Below are 18,952 nucleotides of genomic sequence, written 5' to 3'. Positions count from 1 at the left end.
AGTTAACCTCTGGAAATTTGTACCCTACACTGAAACTAGACATACTTATTTCTTGGACGATTGCCCTTCCTGCCCCCCCTCTCCCCCAGGTAAAACTAGACTTCCACCTGTCAGCTTCCTCAAGGTTTAATTTTTCCTAAATGTTTGTAATGGCTAACTCTTAAGCCCACTAGAAGAGAGTCTGGGGTCAAACTTCCCTTAAGAGACTTTGCCTTTGCATTGTCTCCTCATTATTGTCCTTGGATAGGGGATGAGGCAGGCCTTATGGTTGTCTTACTTAGCAACCATCCTTTACACTGATTTTTCTGAGAACCCTGGTTCTGCCATAGTCAGGTTCATCAAGGATTTGATGCCTCAGAAAGATTCCTCTAATATCAAGAGCTAACTCAACTCGAAGAGAAAATAAGCACTGAGCACACTTACTGGAACGGGCTTTCTGGTCCTATTCTCATCGTCAACAGAACCTCAGGAAGTGCTTCCTTGGGAATGTCCTGGGGTGCAGAGGCATTTCCTTACCTTGCTCATTCTCTGAGCAGTGCTTGTTCTAGGGCACTCACTGACAGATCAACTTGAGGTGAATTTATAGGACAATTAAGTACACACCCTAGCCATTAAGCATAAGATGAGGCCTTAAAGGGCTTGTAAGAAGCATGCTTTGTGTGGAGATTTGGTGAAAGAGGCTCAGTTGAAAGTGTTTCAGGTGAATTGTGTCCTAGACATTAAACAGAATAAGTGTCATGATGATTTTGTCAACTAGAGACCTAGATTTCTGAAATACAAACTAAAAAAAAAATGTAAGAAGAGACATGATTGAACATATTCATTGTTTTTTAGATAATGATGATATAAACAAAAATAACTTACCATGAAGAATGACTCACCTCAATTAGGGAGATTTGAGATTACCATATAATCACTATTTAAAAATTTACTGAAAAAAAGTATTCATTAATTGATTAGATGTTGCAGTTTTTCAAATCACAAAGGAAAGTATATTACTAATACATTTTCATTTTTCTTGGTGAGGTGTGACATTTTCTACAGTAAAAATAAATCTATTTTCAATTTTTGATTACTGATTCTGGTTTTGGTAGTTCTCTGATTTTCAGAAAAGATAATAAACTTATGGGTGTTTAATTTATTGATGGTTAAATGATAACACAGTTAATTTTGTTAATAGTTATTTAAAGTAAACTCATGACTTAGGAGATTAGTCTGTTTGAGGCTAGGTTTAGATTGTTTCATTTATTTACAAAGTAGGCATTTGAGAAGTACCCAGAAAAGGGAAGAGAGTTATTACTTCGACAAAGGCACGTGTATATACTAAACCGGTAACTTATTATAATAAAAATAAATTTGTAAATTGAACTTCATCAAAACTTTAAAAAACTTTTGCCCTGTAAAAGACCCTGTTTAAGAAGGACTAGGAGAAAATATTGGCAAACCACATATGTGAAAAAAAGGTTAGTGTCGGAACATATAAACAACTCTCAAAATTTAAGAATAAAAAAAGAAAACAGTTCAACTAGAAAATGGGCAAAAGATGTGAGATGTTTAATCAAAGAGGATACACAAGTGGCAAATAAACACATGAAAAGATGTTTAACATCGCTAGTTATTACAAACCTATTAGAACTGATAAAATAAAAAAAAAAAAACCAACAACAGTGGCAATGTCAAATGCTAGCAAGGATGTGGAGAAACTGGCCCTCTTGTACACCTCTGGTGGGAATGTAAAATGGGACAGCTGCTCTGGAAAAGACTGTAGCAGTTTCTAAAAAAAATGAAACACACACTACTACAACCTAGCAATTACATTTATTACTGGGAATTTATCCCAGAGAAAAGAAAATTTAGGTGCACCCAAAACCTATACAAGAATTTTCATAGAACTTGTATTTGTCATAGTCTAAAACTTCAAACACCCCAAACATCCATCAATAATTGGGTGGTTGAACAAACTGTTTTACACCCATACCATGGGTTACATGGCATAAAAAGGAATGAACAACCGATACATAGAGCAGCTTGGTTGGATCGAGGGCATTAGGCTGAGTGCAAAAAACCACTCTCAAAGATCGCATGCTGTATGACTCCATTTATAGAACGTTCTCAACATAACAAAACTGTGGAGATGAGGAACAGATTAGTGGATTCCAGGGGTAAGGACCCTGAGGTGTGGGGAGTTCATGTGACTACCAAGCGAAGTTCGTCACCGTGATGGAATAGTTAGTTCTGTGTCTCGATTGTTGTGGATACGCAAATACGCGCCTGATAAAATGTCATAGAACTGTACACACACATTGTGACACAACCCAAATGTCAGTTTCCTGGCTTTAATGTTTAACCGTAGTTCTATATGATGTACCCATTGGGGGGAACTGGATGAAGAATCCATTGAATCTCTGTAGTATTTTTTTAATTTAATTTAATTTATTTTTTTAAAGATTTTATTTATTTGACAGAGATCACAAGTAGGCAGAGAGGCAGGCAGAGAGAGGGGGAGAAGCAAGCTCCCCGTAGAGCAGAAAGCCTGATGCGGGGCTTGATCCCAGGACCCTGGGATCATGACCTGAGCAAAGGCAAAGGCTTTAACCCACTGAGCCACTTAGGTGCCCCTCTCTGTAGTATTTTTTAACATTTCTGCAGCCATATCATTCTTTTAAAATTAAAAGTTAAAAAAAAAACATGTACAACAGACATAGAGAGCCAAGGATTTTAAGAGGAGACCATGGATTGTAATAAAGCCAGGAGAGACAGCTGCTGGCACCCACCGCAGCAGTCCCTTTATGTCCCTGGATAGTATTTAAGAAAAAAAATCTCCTTCCTTATTAAACATAGTTATGCTTATTTCTTTTTTTTTTTTTAAAGATTGACAGAGAGAAATCACAAGTAAGCAGAGAGGCAGGCAGAGAGAGAGGAGGAAGCAGGCTCCCCGCTGAGCAGAAAGCCCGATGTGGGGCTCAAACCCAGGACCTGGAATCATGACCTGAGCCAAAGGCAGCGGCTTAACCCACTGAGCCACCCAGGCGCCCCAGTTATGCTTATTTCTTGATGTCTGAGGAAATTACAAGTAAATTTTTCCTATTCCCATGAATTGACTCATATATGTATGTCCTTTACGTCTCATTTCTGTCACTAGCATAATCATTTTAAGTGCGTCCACATTATATGTATCAATAGTTCATTCCTTTTTATTGCCAAGTGATATTCTACTGTACAGATATACTACAATTTCTCATTCACTTGTTGATGACTATTTGAGTTGCTTCCAATTTGGGGATGTTAGGGCTGTCTGAATTTTGTATTTTTCAAACAGTTGTGCTTATGTTACATTGTATAAAGAACAACACCAAACAGAAGACTCCCAGCAGCAACAACTGTAATGATGAACCCCAAAGCAAAAAGAGAACTCTTGGGTCATTCAGGAATTCTTTTGCTTTTAAGCAACAGCATATTTGAACAACAGTGGTTTAAACCATAAGAGCGTTTATTGTGCCTTAAGAAATCTGAAGATGCATACTTTCAGGGTTGGTCCAGGGGCTTAAACATGTTATCAGTGACCCAGATCATTTTTATTTTTTGTTCTGTCTACTTTGGTGCGCTAACTTTTCACTTCATATTTGCAACCTGATGCTTGCAAGATTTTCTGCAAAAACTTCAGGCCGTATGTTCAAAGCTAGAGAAGGGGGATGGCCAGTTTCGGAATGTTCTCTCCCGTGCCTTTTTATAAGAAAGAAAAGCTTTGCCAAAGCTCCCCCGCAGACTTCCCCTCATGTCTCATTGCTCTGAACTATGCCACCACTTGCTCAGGAACAGCTGGGAAAGAGGCAACATTTTAATGATTGACTTCTCTGAAACAATCATATTTCATCACTTGGGGCTGAGTCCATTGCCAAGTGAGACAAATTAGGGTTCTGTTAGAAAAGAGATGAGAGGGAATGGCTGAGAGATATGGAATGAATAGTGTTTGCCACAGTACCTTCCCTTGATCTTCTTAACTTATATTTCTTTCTCATTTGAGGTCTCTTTTAACTTCTATCTTCTCAAGTATTTTTAGAGATGCATTTTTTCAAAAGACACTGTTAACAGCATAGGTCATGCTGCCAGGACCTGATGAATTTTTACTCATTTGTTTGTTTTGAAAGAGAGTGTGGATGAGCAAAAGTCTACATTTTGGGCAAAAGGTAATTCTCCAAATATTTTTTTCTCTAATTCTGATGTCTTGTCCTTATTGAAAAGATGCTCTAGAAATACAAAGATTCCATCCCATCTTCACTGTGTCCCAGGAAGAAATGTTCTCAATCCACTTTTCAACTTTTCCATACTTTTTAGACCAACCATTCTTGATATAACTGAAAATATTATATTTAATATATACCAGCTGTATAAGAGTAACCTTGAATTTAAGATATGATAGACTAAAAAGAAAAGCTTTTATCACAACTTCCTATGTACATTTTCATCAACTCATATGGTGCACATGTGGGCCTTTGATAGCTATGTGTTAAAAAAAAACCTGATAGACTCAAAATTAATTTTAAAATCCTGTGTTTTTCTCAATGCCAGTCATTTTAAAAGATAAATATTATTAACATAATCATAAAGCTACCTATGAAAGTAATTTCAAGATAGTGATAAAGGCACATTCTTAGAATCTAAATGTTCTATATTTAAGAAAAATAATCTTATTGAAAAAGAAGATAGAAGGAAACTAACAATTACTGAACACTTAAAATATTCTAAGCAATAAGCTTGGTGCTTTGTACAATGCCTTTGATTTAGTCCTTCCCAAGTATCGGTGAACTAGATCTTATTTGCCATTTCCAAATAAGAAAACTAAGGCTCATGGAAGTTAAGTAATTTGTCTTAGGTCATATTTAAAAAAATAAATTCAGTTGTATGGATTTGTTATCCAGGTTTTAAAAACTAATAAATGATGGGCAACCAACCAACTAATCAAACATCTCAGACAAGCCAAGTCAATGTAAACATTGATAATATCAGAGAACTCTTTATTTATGTTGGACAAATGAAAGATAGAATTTAAGAACCCAAGAAAACATAAAATCTGAATTTGAAATACATCTCCCACTTTATCATCATCGCCATCAGTAGCAAGCAGTTTCTAGTGATCTGGTCCCTACCAATGTTCACTTTTATCCCACTGAGGGCACATGCCAGTGGATCTAGAAAGGCCTAATTGAAGAAGATTTGTTCTTAAGCAGGCAATTAAAATGGGAAGGAAAAACACAGAGTATGACAAAGGCAATGTGAAAAATTCGCTAGACTTTGAATCCAACGAAAATGTAAAACAAATCTAAAACAAAAATGTCATACAATTTGGGCAGAGAAAGCACTTGAAGAAGAATCATCAAAGGATTTAACCCCAGTGAATTTTATGAGACACTGTCAGGCAAAAAGGAGCTGTGATAAAAGAAGAGACAATAAGAGTGAGAAAAAGGGTGAGGGGGAGTGAGAGTATATATTGAAAAAAAAAAAAAGAAGAAAGGGACTGGGCTGTGTGTATAATAATGGAAAAATGAAGCTTTTTCCTTACAGATGGTGATCAGCGGCCAGAGCCTTGAACACAAAGGAAGGGATGATGCAATTATAACAGAAAGTTACTGGATGGATGAGAAAGCCTCACTGTGGTCAGAGGAACAGGAGGGCAAAGCCACCTTGGCAGAGGCCTTTACCCCACTGCATAGCCAAGGAGCAGATCTATGCTTCACAAATTGGACAGCAAGTAACCTCTGGGCAGAAGTCGGGGTGTGTGTGTGTGTGTGTCGGGGTGGGAGATAACAGCATCTTAAGGCATAAGAGAAATAGGACACATTTTCCTAAAACCTAAATTTTATCATCAGGTAAACAACTGAAATATTATTTCTAATTATAATAATAATTTCTAATTATCCCAAGGTGTGTGTGTGTGTGTGTGTGTGTGTGTGTGTGTGTGTGTCGGGGTGGGAGATAACAGCATCTTAAGGCATAAGAGAAATCGGACACATTTTCCTAAAACCTAAATTTTATCATCTGGTAAATAACTGAAATATTATTTCTAATTATCCCATCAAGTTCTCATGAATTTTTAAGAAGAATTATTTTTCCTAGCTTCACTGATATATGATTGACATATAACATTGCATTAGTTTAAGGTGTATAGCAAGTTGATGTGATATACTTATACATTGCAAAATGATTACCACAGAGGCTTAGTTAAAATTTCCATCATCTCACATAATTACTATTTATTAATTGTGGTAATAACAGTTAAAATTTACTCTCTTAGCAACTTTCTAAATATGTAATAGAATATTACTTTTTTTTTTTTTTTAAGATTTTGTCAGAAAGAGAGAGCACAAGCAGGGGGAGAAGCAAGCTCCCTGCTGAGTAAAGAGCCTGATGTGGGACTTGATCCCAGAACCCTGGGATCATGATCTGAGCCCAAGACAGGTGCTTTACGACTGAGCCACCCATGCATCCCATTTAATAGAATATGATTGACTATAGTTGCCATGCTGTATATTACATCCCAGTGACTTCTTTATTTTAAAAATGGAAGCTTGTACCTTTTGACTCCTTTCACCCATTTTCCCTCCCCCATCTCACCTCTGGCAACCACTGATCTGTATCTGTATCTATGACTATCCATTGACACTTAGGATGTATCCATATCTTGATTATTGTCAATAATGCTGCACTGAACATGAGAGTGCATGTATCTTTTCAAGTTAACATTTTCGTTTCCTTTGGAGAGATAACCAGAAGTGGACTTGCTGGGTCATGTGGCAGTTCCATTTTTAACTTTCAGAGGAAACTCCATACTGTTTTCCATATGATTGCACTGATTTACATTCCCCCCGCTACAGTGCCCAAAGGGTTCCTTTTTTCTCCACATCCTTACCAAGACTTGTTATTTCTTGTTATGGACATTTTCACAATATTAATTCTTCTGATCCATGAACACAGGATGTCTTTCCATTTATTTGTGTCTTTAATTTCTTTTACCAATGTCTTACAGTTTTTAGGGTACAGGTCTTTCATCTCCTTGATTAAATTTATTCCTAAGTATTTTCTTAATGCTGTGGCGAATAGAATTGCTTAGTCAGAGTAATTAGCAATAATTAGTAATTACCTATGGTCATGGAACAGGTTTGAGATCTGGAGAACAACATTCATCCAACTATCCATCCATTCACTGGACACATACTTTTGTGAGTGAAAACAAATATGATCTCACACATAAGTTATTGACTTACATTAGACATATTAAAACCCAAACAGGTTGGGAAGGTAAGGAATCACTATCATGTTCAAAATTCTTCTCTAGCTCTGCCTAGAGACAGAATGAAATCGAAAATCTGCTGCTTAGCACAAAAGGCCATTGTGTCTGCTGCTTTCACCTCTGGCCTAGTTTTGCCCTTTTCTACACCTCACCCCTTCTTCCCACCTCCAAGCCCAGACTTTTCCTCTTCACCCTTACTGTCCTGCAGTTTCTAGAATTTGCCACACATATGGTGTTTCCTTTGCCCTGACTGCCCTCTCTCCTGGCTGACCTGGGGGCATTTGATTTTTCCTCCCAGGCCCCCACTGCACTTTGTTTCTATTCCACCGAGGAAAACATCTCCATGTACTTCTCTGAGTGATTTTGTCTTCACTAAATTCTGAGCCCCCTTTAGAGCTGGGACCAATTCTTCTTGTTTCTCTAGAGGCCTCACAGACTGTGTATCACATATGGACAGCACCTCATAAATATTTATTGAATAAATGCATTTTAATAAATGAATGAGGCCACTTAATACTATATTTCAATATAGACACAGGATAAAATTTATTAAATGAAGCCTATTGTAGAAAAAAAAAAACCCACAATTCATGGAAGACGTGTGCTGAAAAAAGAGGATTTAGTTAGAGAGTTATGTAAGAATCATATGCCACATTTTGATCCAGAATTTTTTTTTTAAAGATTTTATTTATTTATTTGACAGAGAGAGTGAGCAGAGGCAGATAGAGTGGCAGGCAGAGGCAGAGGGAGAAGCAGGCTCCCCGCTGAGCAAGGAGCCCGATGTGGGACTCGATCCCAGGAGGCTGGGATCACGACCTGAGCCGAAGGCAGCTGCTTAACCAACGGAGCCACCCAGGCGTCCCGATCCAGAATGTTTTAAAGAACATTAAAAAAAAAAAAAAAAAAGCAAAACAGCAAAACTTTTCCTTCAAATCAAATGCCACTAAGAAGTATAAACAAATGAGGTCAAAGAATGCAAGCTTCTTCAAATGCATGTAGGTGAGGCCATTCTAGGGTTCCAGAGAGCTTTTCTACCAAGAAAAACAAATGAGAGATGTACTGCCAAAGGTACAGAATATTAAGATCTTACTTTTACATGGAAATTTTCAGTTTATAAATTGGGTTGACATTGTCTTACTTGAGCCTGACAATAACATTGTTGCAGTAGGCAGGCTGCGTAGATACGATCCCAATTAACTAAATCAAAGAAGGCTTAAGGGACTTGCCCAAGTCTTGCCAAGAATTGTCCTCACTGATGTTATATATTGTAGCCACTCATTAAAACCAGATCGAGGACTCTATATAACTTATCCTCTAGTGTAGAGTTGCCATTTGAAAACACACACACACGTCATTGTAACTCTCAAAAACTCTCAGAGAAATACCTCAAGCATAGTTGCATATCCTCTGGGCTTTCTGCTCTTTATTCTTTGCCCTGTTGGTGTGGCATGTGCCAAAAGCAGAAGTGGCTTCACCCTTTCAGGTATTTGGCATAATCAAATTAAGAGATGATGTCATCTCTTGCTATGAGCCTTTTAAGGAAGCAATATTGGATTTTCCTCACTGAATAATCCATTTGTTCATTCTTCTACCCTTAGTGACTATTCTTCCTTCTGTACATTTATAGCTAAATGTTTTCCCCTTTGGCAGGGGTGTTAGGTTCTGGCACTATGTCAGTCCAGACTGCTATAGCAATACTAGTTCAGCAGGTGCCTCCTGCTCTGTCCACTTCTGTTCATGGAGAGTCAGGATGAAACTAGTAGGCTATCGTGACTCCTCGGTAATAGAGCCGCACTGACTGCCAACCCAGTTTTGCCAGATGGGATAAAGGCACAGTTCACCTCATGAGGCCCTAGGAATTCTGACATAAGTTTTAAAAGGTAGAGATCCAATTTCTCAGCTAGAGACCATTCCCTTGTTCCAGTACCCACAGTGACAGCCCTGGTTAACTACTGCATCTGGTAGGAAGAAAAAGTTGAAGGGCTGTGGGGGAAAATGAGACAAGTATTGTTAAAATCCAGTATCTTCCCCATGGGGGAAGGATTGTATAGTATCCTCTCCCATCTCCTCTTCCTCAGATCCTTTAGAACAACTGAGGAATCCATCTAATGGGGGATGCTCTCCCAGCCCTCCCTCATACTGAGTGTGAGCTCACTTGGGAAGGTGTGTGAGCCTGCCCTTCTTATCTTTCGTTTCCCTTGAGTGTAGGAACCTGGCATGAAAGAGGTCAACCAGACAACAGATATTTCAGTTATCCTTTCTAATTCTCTATCAAATCATTGCTTGAAGAATGACATTTCTTTGCCCATTGTCGGACATTTATGGGCGATAAAGTGTGCTTCTTGCTCTGAAGAAATGTGATTCGATCCAAAATGGTGCAGTATTTTCTGTTCCAGTCCTTCTATATAACTCTGAGAATCTGCATCTACCACTGGGTAAGCAAAGCCCGGTTCAGAATAAGTGTCTGTTCCTGTCAGAGTCCATTTGTAGCCTCCAGGGACCGCTGGCTTTGGTCTAACTTGACACTTAAGGTGCTGGGCCTTCCCCCAGCAGCATGTGCACCATCACTGTCTGTTCTGTGGTCTCTGTCTTGTTGTGAGACAGAACAGTTCTTATCGGCATTTTGTGCCTCGGAAGATATTTAGATCCAGTCCACCTGTGCATTGCTGAAAGTCCCCAAAGTCCACTCATTTTATAAATGCAGGTAACTACCTCAAGGGAGCACACTGGAATATGTGCTTCCTGGGTCCCATCACCTGCTCAGCTTAGAAAAGATTTTCTGATTGGGCATCTCCATATCCTACGTTAATGCATCCCTTGTATTCTCGATGTCTGAAAGGGTCTCATTCTGCCAGAGGAAAGAACTGAAAATAGATCAGCCTTCTGTGAGAGACTGGATACTTCCTGTGTCATACTTTTAAAGGTCCCCTAAGCAACAGCACCTGTAATTATAAATTTTACTCACTATGGATTACATGAAATTGTAGCAAGGTGAGATACAAGGGCGCCTGGGTGGCTCAGTCAGTCAAGGACCCGACTCTTGGTTTTGGCTCAGGTCATGATCTCGTGGTCATGAGATCAAACCCCATGTTGGACTCCATGCTTAGTGCAGAGTCTGCTTGAGATTCTCTCCTTTTCCCTCTCCCTCCCCTTCTGCTCCTCTCCCCTGTCCCCGCTTCTGTGCTCACTCTGTTTCTAAAATATATAAAATCTTAAAAAAAAAATGTAGCAAGGTAGTTCTCAAACTATCAAAATCACGGGCAGAGATCCTGATTCAGTAGGTGTGCAGTGCAAACAGGATTTGCAAGTCTAAGTTCCCAGGGGATGTTGATGATGCTGGACTGCAGACTGCTCTTTGAGAACCATTATCGCACAAGATTTTAGAAATCATCTGTTTATCTCTTTCCCTGCTGGAAGGTAAGCTTTTCAATCGCAGGAACAGTTTTCTTCATCAAGATGTTCCCATAACCTAACAGAGCATCTAGGAAAAAATAAATATTTATTGATTTAATGAATAGTAATGATGTTTCTTGCATTATGCTACTGTATTTATATTGCTTCTATTGGTAAAATCACCTACATATTTGAGGATGGTAATATGATTTTATTTTTCATACATGTAGTGTTAGTCTTTTATTATTACTTAGTATAAATATTAATAATAGAACATTATATTATTATATTTTAATAATTTCAACATGATATATTGCTAATAGTCTTTGCAAAAACATTTTTGCTATATCACTAGATATATGTGTGTGCATGTGCTGGGATTAGAAGAATACTATTTTTCTTCTTTATATGTGAATTGATGATATAAAAATGTTACATGAAATATTTGGCAGCTGTATACCTTGCAGGCAAAATTAATGAAAAAGAAAAATTTATAGAATCTAGGCTAATTTGAAAGTGTGATGAAACATGTCCTCACAAATTAAAGTTTGGAGAATGGTAGAAAGTACAAAAATGCATTGATAGTCTTTCTGAAGATCTCCCCCCCATTCTGTCTTCTGCTCATTAATTGTTAAATTAATATTCATTTGGATTCTGGTTGGCCTTTTTAATGCCAGGTTCCCAAACTCAAGTGGAACTAAAGGCAAACTACCTTAATTTTCCCTCTTTTACATCACTCTTTAAGTTTTTAGACCAGCACTGCTAATTCTGAGAAATTAGCAAACCAACTTACCCTGGGCCATGATTTAGTCCAATCTAATTAGCTAAGTGAGACCCAACCTCAGTGTTGCTCATCTTACTTTGAATATGTAATTTGGAGGGCCAATGAAGGCAAAAATGTAGGACTCCTGTGTGCAGTAATGAGAAACTGTGGCAACTAGGATTATTTAACCTTGAAAAACAGAACTTAAGTAAATATAATTAAGTTAAAATTTAATTAAATTAAAAATTCAATAAAATTATAAAAGATATAACAAAAGTTGATTAGTCTCTTCTTTTTTATTTCTTCAGTAGACACCATGATTCATGACTCTGAGCTCTAGTCCTGAGCTGAGATCAAGAGCCACCCAAGCACCCCAGATTAGTCTCTTGTTTGAACCAATCCAATAACACATTGAAAATAGTCACTGGAGGATATTAATGGTCTATACATTTAAAACCAATAAAAAGAGACCCATCTGTGTCAATATAGCACAAAATCAAACTAGGAATTCTTAACCACTGAACATTTAGTGTTAACGTCTACAGTTACATTTTTCCTAAGATTATTTATTTATTTGAGAGAGAGAGAGAAAGAGAGAGAGAGAGAGAGAAGGCGTGAGAGTGAGATCATGAGCAGGGGGAGGGGTAGAGGGAGAAACAGACTCCCTGCTGAGCAGGACTTGACCCCAGAACCCTGAGATCATGACCTGAGCCAGAAGCTTAACTGACCGAGCCACCCAGGCACCCATACAGTTTAATTTTTTTAAATGACTTTAAACATTATTTTTAGTTTGAATTAAAAACTCACAACAGACTTAACACTAGTATTTAAAGGGTATGTGTTAAGTTTTGTCAATTCAAAAGAACTAGTTACTAAACTGAAGATATTATGGCTTTTTGATAATTTTACCTGAGGTGGAAATACCAGTCATTACTGATAGATAAAAGCAATGTGAATGTGAAATATCTTGTATGTGTCGTATTTGAGGAGATATTTACCAAAAAAGTCAAAACAAAAACTCCTGATATTTCAAAATATTTCTTTCATTCTTGCTGGGTCTCCGCTATTTAGAACTGATTTCACTAGGTAATTATAATCTCAGAAAATGAAAACCATCCCAGAATTGACAGGTGTTTGGCAATCTGGTCCTAGTCAAAACAGTGAAGTAGGTGCAGTTTTTCTTTAGGGCTGGCCCACTTCCCCATGGTGTCTAATGCAGTAGCCTCATTCTATTTCAGGGTTTCCCATGTATGGAACAGGCTCCCAGATCCTGCAGGGACCAGATCTCTAATAGGTGACGATTTGCTAATCCTGTGAAGTAAACTGTGCTGATGTGCGTAGTTCCTGCCAGTTGGGTAAGGTGCTGGAGAATGACTTCCTGATGCACTTAGTGAAAACTGCAGGCTCTGAGGTTTGTAGGAACCTACAACAAACAGGGGTGACTTTCCACATGGTGCAGGAATCCCACCCCCCCCGCCCAAGTACCTCAGTAACAGTTCAGTAATGGGAAGTCCACTTCTTCACCAGGTGGGGCAGTTTGAGATGGTAGAAAGTTCTGTTTTATATTAAGCCCAAACCAAGAAGGGTCAGGGTGTCAGGAAAGAACGTTAGCTTTAGAGAAGATCCAAGGCCAAATTCCAGTATGACCATTCACTAGCTGTGTGAATCTGAGTGTGTTTTTTTCACTTCATGGCTCTAACTGCTCTGATAAAAAGGACTAAAAGAGGGGTGCCTGGGTGGCTCAGTGGGTTAAAGCCTCTGCTTTCAGCTCAGGTCATGATCTTGGGGTCCTGGGATCGAGCCCCGCATCGGGCTCTCTGCTTGGCGGAGGGCCTGCTTCCCCCCCACCCCGCCCCCTGTCTGCTGCTCTGCCTACTTGTGATCTCTCTCTCTGTCAAATAAATAAATAGATAAAATCTTAAAAAAAAAAAAGGGACTAAAAGAAAAAAATCTCAAAAGAATCATGACAATATTAAATATTTGTGAAACAGCAGACAGTCTGGTTTCATAGAGAAGACCCAATACATATTAATTTTATCTTCTCTCTTATTATTCCTAGTATAGTTCTTGCTATGTGTGAGACGAACGTGATAACGACTACACTACGAAAACAGTTCTTCCTCTGTGAAACATAAAATTGATCTGTTCCTTTTTTTAAAAAAATATTTTATTTATTTATTTGACAGAGAGAGTTCACAAGCAGGCAGAGAGGCAGGTGGGGGGTGGGGGCGGGGAGGAGGAAGCAGGCTCCCCGCTGAGCAGAGAGCCCTATGTGGGGCTCGATGCCAGGACCCTGAGATCATGACCTGAGCTGAAGGCTGTTCTGGTCCTTTTATTTTTTGACAACTTTCCCAATGTCTAAACCTAGGTGTCAGGCTTCTCCTTGGACCATCTTCTTGCGTGCTCCAATATCACCATTTCTTTCATCCAGTCCTTATATGGCATCTTCTTCCGACCCTCCGCTATCTTTTGTATAAGTGTGGTCTCTACTTTATAAATATCTTTATAGAATTATGGTGCCTACAGTTCAGCATGGTTCTATTAAAAAATGAGTTAAGCAAAATAATTTTGAAATGTTAACTTGTTTTCCCTTCCCTATACCATCTCATCCTCTCAGTCCCTTTGCTGTGCTTCGTAGCACCTTATTGTTATTTGAAAGTATTTTCTTCATTAGTTAGCTAATTAATTAACTCAACAAGTATATGTGTGCGATTATTTCTCTCTCCTATTTGAATGTAAGTCTCATGACAGCAGAGCTCTAGTCTGCCTTCCTCATCCTTACCCACCACTGGGAGAATTTTCCTCCAACCGCCAACACCAGTAGACAGACACAAGGGAAGTTTCCCATGTCTTCACACACCACAGGAAAGCATAGTGTGGTTATGTGTGTTTTGTGAGATGGTGACTGCAAAACAAACCAGAACAAAACCATTGAAGAAAAGTACTTTTTAATTTAATGAGGTCGTCGTCGTTGAAGGTATTAAGGGGATAATTAGGTATATAACAGTCTATGAGATTCTAAACTATCAGTTAAAATATTTTTGTTATTTGTTATATTAAAGCCAGTATCAGGATTAAAAAATTACATCAACTTCAGTGAAAATGTCTTCAGTTGAATCTGGTATTAATCTGTTCTTTTGTTACACATAGAAATAAACGCTCCCAGGATGCCTGGGTGGCTCAGTCAGTTAAGCATCTGCCTTCAGCTCAGGTCATGATCCTAAGGTCCTGGGATTGAACCCCATGTCAGGCTCCCTGCTCAGTGGGGAATCTACTTCTCCCTCTCCTTCTGCTGCTCCCCCTGCTTGTGCTCTCTCTCTCTCTCAAACAAATAAATAAAATCTTTTTAAAAAAGATATAAAAGCTCCCAATCAAATATTAGTCATACTTTAAAACAATTTATATCATCAAAAAAAAAAAAAAAAAAAGAAAGAAAGAAAGAAACCCAAAGGAGTGACCTTAAAGTATTGACTAAAGAATATATGTTTTTGGAAGGAATCATCTGACAATATCATGTTTTCCACTTTTGCAAATTAGATGGGCTTTGTGACTCATCGGATTAATGGAGAAAGGAAATAAAAGGTAAACTTTGTACAGTAGCAATATGTATTAGAATGTCAATTTCGGATTTACAATTGCAAAAGAAAAGTGAAGATACTTCATATATTTGTTGAGCAGGTGAGGAATTCAGTAAATGTATGGCATCCAAATTATGAAATGTTGGACAACAGCTGAAAAAAATGTGGAAGATATATAAGGGAAGTGTAAAATATATAATTATTAAAAATAATATTGGAAGAATGAGCATAGAATTATGAATACATGAAAATGATATTTCTGTGTGTGCATATATGTGTTCAATATTTAAAGGGATACTAGAAGAATAGGCAAAGTGCAATTGGGTTTTCATAAAATATTTCTATGTGTATGTGTGTTGGTCCTTAGCAACAGGACTGAATGGGCATACAACAGAATTTTAACATATGTTGCTTTCAGATGGGAACTCAGGATGGGGAAGTAAGAGGCAACTTTGATCTTTTATGCCTTTTGCTTAAATATTTTCCAGTAAGGATATATGCATGAATTGTTACATAAGTAAAAGGAATAGTTGAGATAAAGCAAAATGAAGCCAGTAAAATGGAGTTTTTATAGTGATGAAAAATAATAATTTGCCTGTTGGTTAAAAACATTAGTTACTGATATGAAAGCTATGCTATTAAATACAGAGCTCTATATTGAAATGATTTGTTCTTTTTAAAGATTTATTCATTTCTTTGAGAGAGAGGGTGAGAGAGTGGGGAGGGGCAGAGAGAAACCCCAGCAGACACAGGGCTCCATCTCAGACTCTGAGATCACCACCTGAGCAGAAACCGAGTTGGCTGCTTAACCGACAGCACCACCCAGGTGTCCCTATATTGAAATGATTTAAAATCCAGGCTTTCTTCTCTTCTAGGTTCGAATCTAAGACAGTCAGCTGTATGACCTTGGCCAAGATTTGTGTATATAATAAATCCCTACTGATGGCATCTTACAAAATAATAATAAGTAACAGAGGTGAGATGCTTAGTGGAGTTTCTGATACACTGAATAAATTTTTAAAAAATATTAGCCATTATTCTTATTCCTTGGAAATTAAAATTATAAAACTAAATCAAAAGGATTTGCTTTAACCATATCTGGATACACTTTTAATGATGTATTTTTAATCTAAATCCACATTATTTTTGTAGTGGGTCAACAACGGTGCCAGATATCTGACTATGTGAAAATTATATATTCAAGATGATGTGTTTGTGAAATCCCCTCTCATTTTAGCAACTGTCTGAGTATTAGGTAGTTCTATACATTATAGACGAAATATGGGAGTGAAGCATATGGTCTGCTTTGGAGACTACTGACTTTGCAGCAGAACAAATTTCATCAGTTGCTTCCATGCATTTTTATAGACATGCAACATATTTTTTCTAATAGTGCAGCTCTAGAGAAGGGTCACTGGACAGTGAAACCAATACTCATTATGAGTTTTTCTTGTCAGCTTTATGAGAGAAACAGATGACACCCAGACTGCAGCCAGCAGTCCATCACCTGGGTATCTAACCGAACATTAGGCAGAAGTATTCAAGGATGTATTTTGTGGGTATAGCATTTCCATCACTCCTGGAGAAGCAACTGCTGAAAGACCATTTTGGCTGAAGATAATCAGAAAACCAAATATGAACATATTTTTGATTCAGGAAAGAGAAAACCACAAGTGATGACAGATATTGGAAGGAGAGATTGTTGAAGCAAGTGAAACAGAAGGGACTTGAGAGCAGATCTAGAGCTCTTCACTTGTATAGTAACTTAAAAAACTAAATAATTAAAAGTTATTAAGATAAACATGCTTTTGTTTATGCAAAAATTTCTTTCCATCTAAAAGTTGTAATCTTTGTAAAAGTCCCTCTCACTGGCAGTAAAAAATATCTGTTTACTAACGCCACTGCAGACTAAAGAAACCATCGTTCTGTTATAAAATTAAAGGAAATGTGTATGTATTAACACTTCATTTCTCTTACTGTGGTTTCCCCAGCCATTATTTTAAAACCTATATTTTTTAAAATTGGTAAATGTAGAGCCTTTTAATTAACTAATGTTTAGAAGTAGGAAAGCATAAGTCTTTCTGAGGGATGCCAGATTCTGACCAGGGGAATATACCCAAATTGACCTGCATTTCTTTTTCAGGATGTAGAAGATATTTGAAATGCATGCCTCTGGAAAAGGCACAGATTTGAAATAGAGTACCTGCTAAACCCTTGTTTTCTTCTAATCAGTAGTTTCTGATTGAGAAAATTACACACACACAATATGTATGTATTATGTGTTAAAAATATTCAAGATAATTTATTTTTACTTATCCATATTGAATTTAGTTTCCAGATTTTTTAGTTGTTTGAAATACAGGCAAGTTTGTTAATCTTGAGATAGTTATTTTATATTCCACCAAAGTAAAAACTTATTTGGAATGATACTGTATAATTCCAATAAAAACCTTGTCATTCAGTTTTACTGTTTTATATTTGTTACAATTATACAAATATACAATAGAACTGCTGCAGTGTCTTGCAGTCTCTGATACAGTATCTTAATCATACGCAACATTCAATAAATGTTTGCTGAATTATAAGCATAAGGAACTGTGGTACATTTAAGCTGGTTTTATGCTATCCTATTAATTTCATTTTTCATGTAATTCTTATAATAGATACCTATTGCTAGAATGTTATTTCCATTAGTAGACAAAACTGAAATGACCCTATGTTCTGCTAGTCCCTGTCTCCTTCCTACACAAATAAATACTATTTATAGAATCTAAATTAAGGACCCACATTTTCAAGAAATTCTGTATCATGAAGAATGACACAGGTGCTATGGGAAGGGATGTTGTTCCCTACCTACACTTGTAAATTTCCTTCTATAATACAGTTCTTTTCAAGTCAGAAAATTAGATTGAATGGTAGAGCCCAGGACCTCCAACTTTGAGCTCATCATCCCATCTAGGACAACCTGGTGAATTCCTTAGATGCCAGGATAGGGAATGAGGACGTCGTATAACTTACTTTTATGTCCTAGGCCATGGAGAGCTTTATAAATTAAAATGAACACCTAGAATGACTGTTGGAAGCCAGAGCTATGCACAGAGCATCCGTATAATGTGTTCTGTGTGGTTGGCATTGCTAAACAGACAAGCTGTCACATTCTGTACTAGCTGAATATTCTAGGGGCTTTTTCTCTGTCAACCAAGGTAGAGGACATGGCAGTAGTCAAACCTTGAGGTGACAAAAACCTAAAGTAGTGTGGTGAGCCCTGTATTACAGAGGGAAATTTACAAGTGTAGGTGGGGAGCAGGATCTCTTGCCATTGCACCTATATCATAATCCAAATGCATCCTTGGACTGAGAACACTATTAAAATAAAGGCACACTGTAATACAGGGATTACATCCAGTAAATCTAGATCTTACATACACACAAATATCTAGAAAGGTTCATTTTACATATTTATAAATAAAATAAAAACAAGTGTTTCTTATGCTGCAATCATTAGTGGAAGAACTGAATAACATATTTGAAACCCAACAAATAATATTATGAATTGAATAGACTACATGAATACATTTCAATTTCCTAAAAAGGAATAATAGTAAATTTTAGTTAGACAAAAATTAGTTTTTATTGTTTATTCTAAAGAGAGAACAAATAATTTGTTTTTAATTTTTATAAATTACAAGCAAAGAAAGAATGATAGTCCTTAGATGGCCCATGTATGGTTTTTAGAATATTATCTATGAATTACGGCTATTTGGTGCCACCTAGTGGCAGAGGGCTTTTAAAATCCGTTTACGTTATCTCGACTTTTAGAAAATTTGTAATGAAAAATAATTTATGGATGCCTGGCTCGTCCCCTAAAAGATATAAAAACTAAGACAAAATTTATTTGGCACTCATAGACATTAACTAAGATTGTCTCTT

This window comes from Lutra lutra, chromosome 11 (genome assembly GCF_902655055.1).
Source record: "Lutra lutra chromosome 11, mLutLut1.2, whole genome shotgun sequence".
Classification (NCBI taxonomy): domain Eukaryota; kingdom Metazoa; phylum Chordata; class Mammalia; order Carnivora; family Mustelidae; genus Lutra; species Lutra lutra.
The sequence above is the reverse complement of the archived record's forward strand: the minus strand, read 5'-3'. Positions refer to the sequence as shown.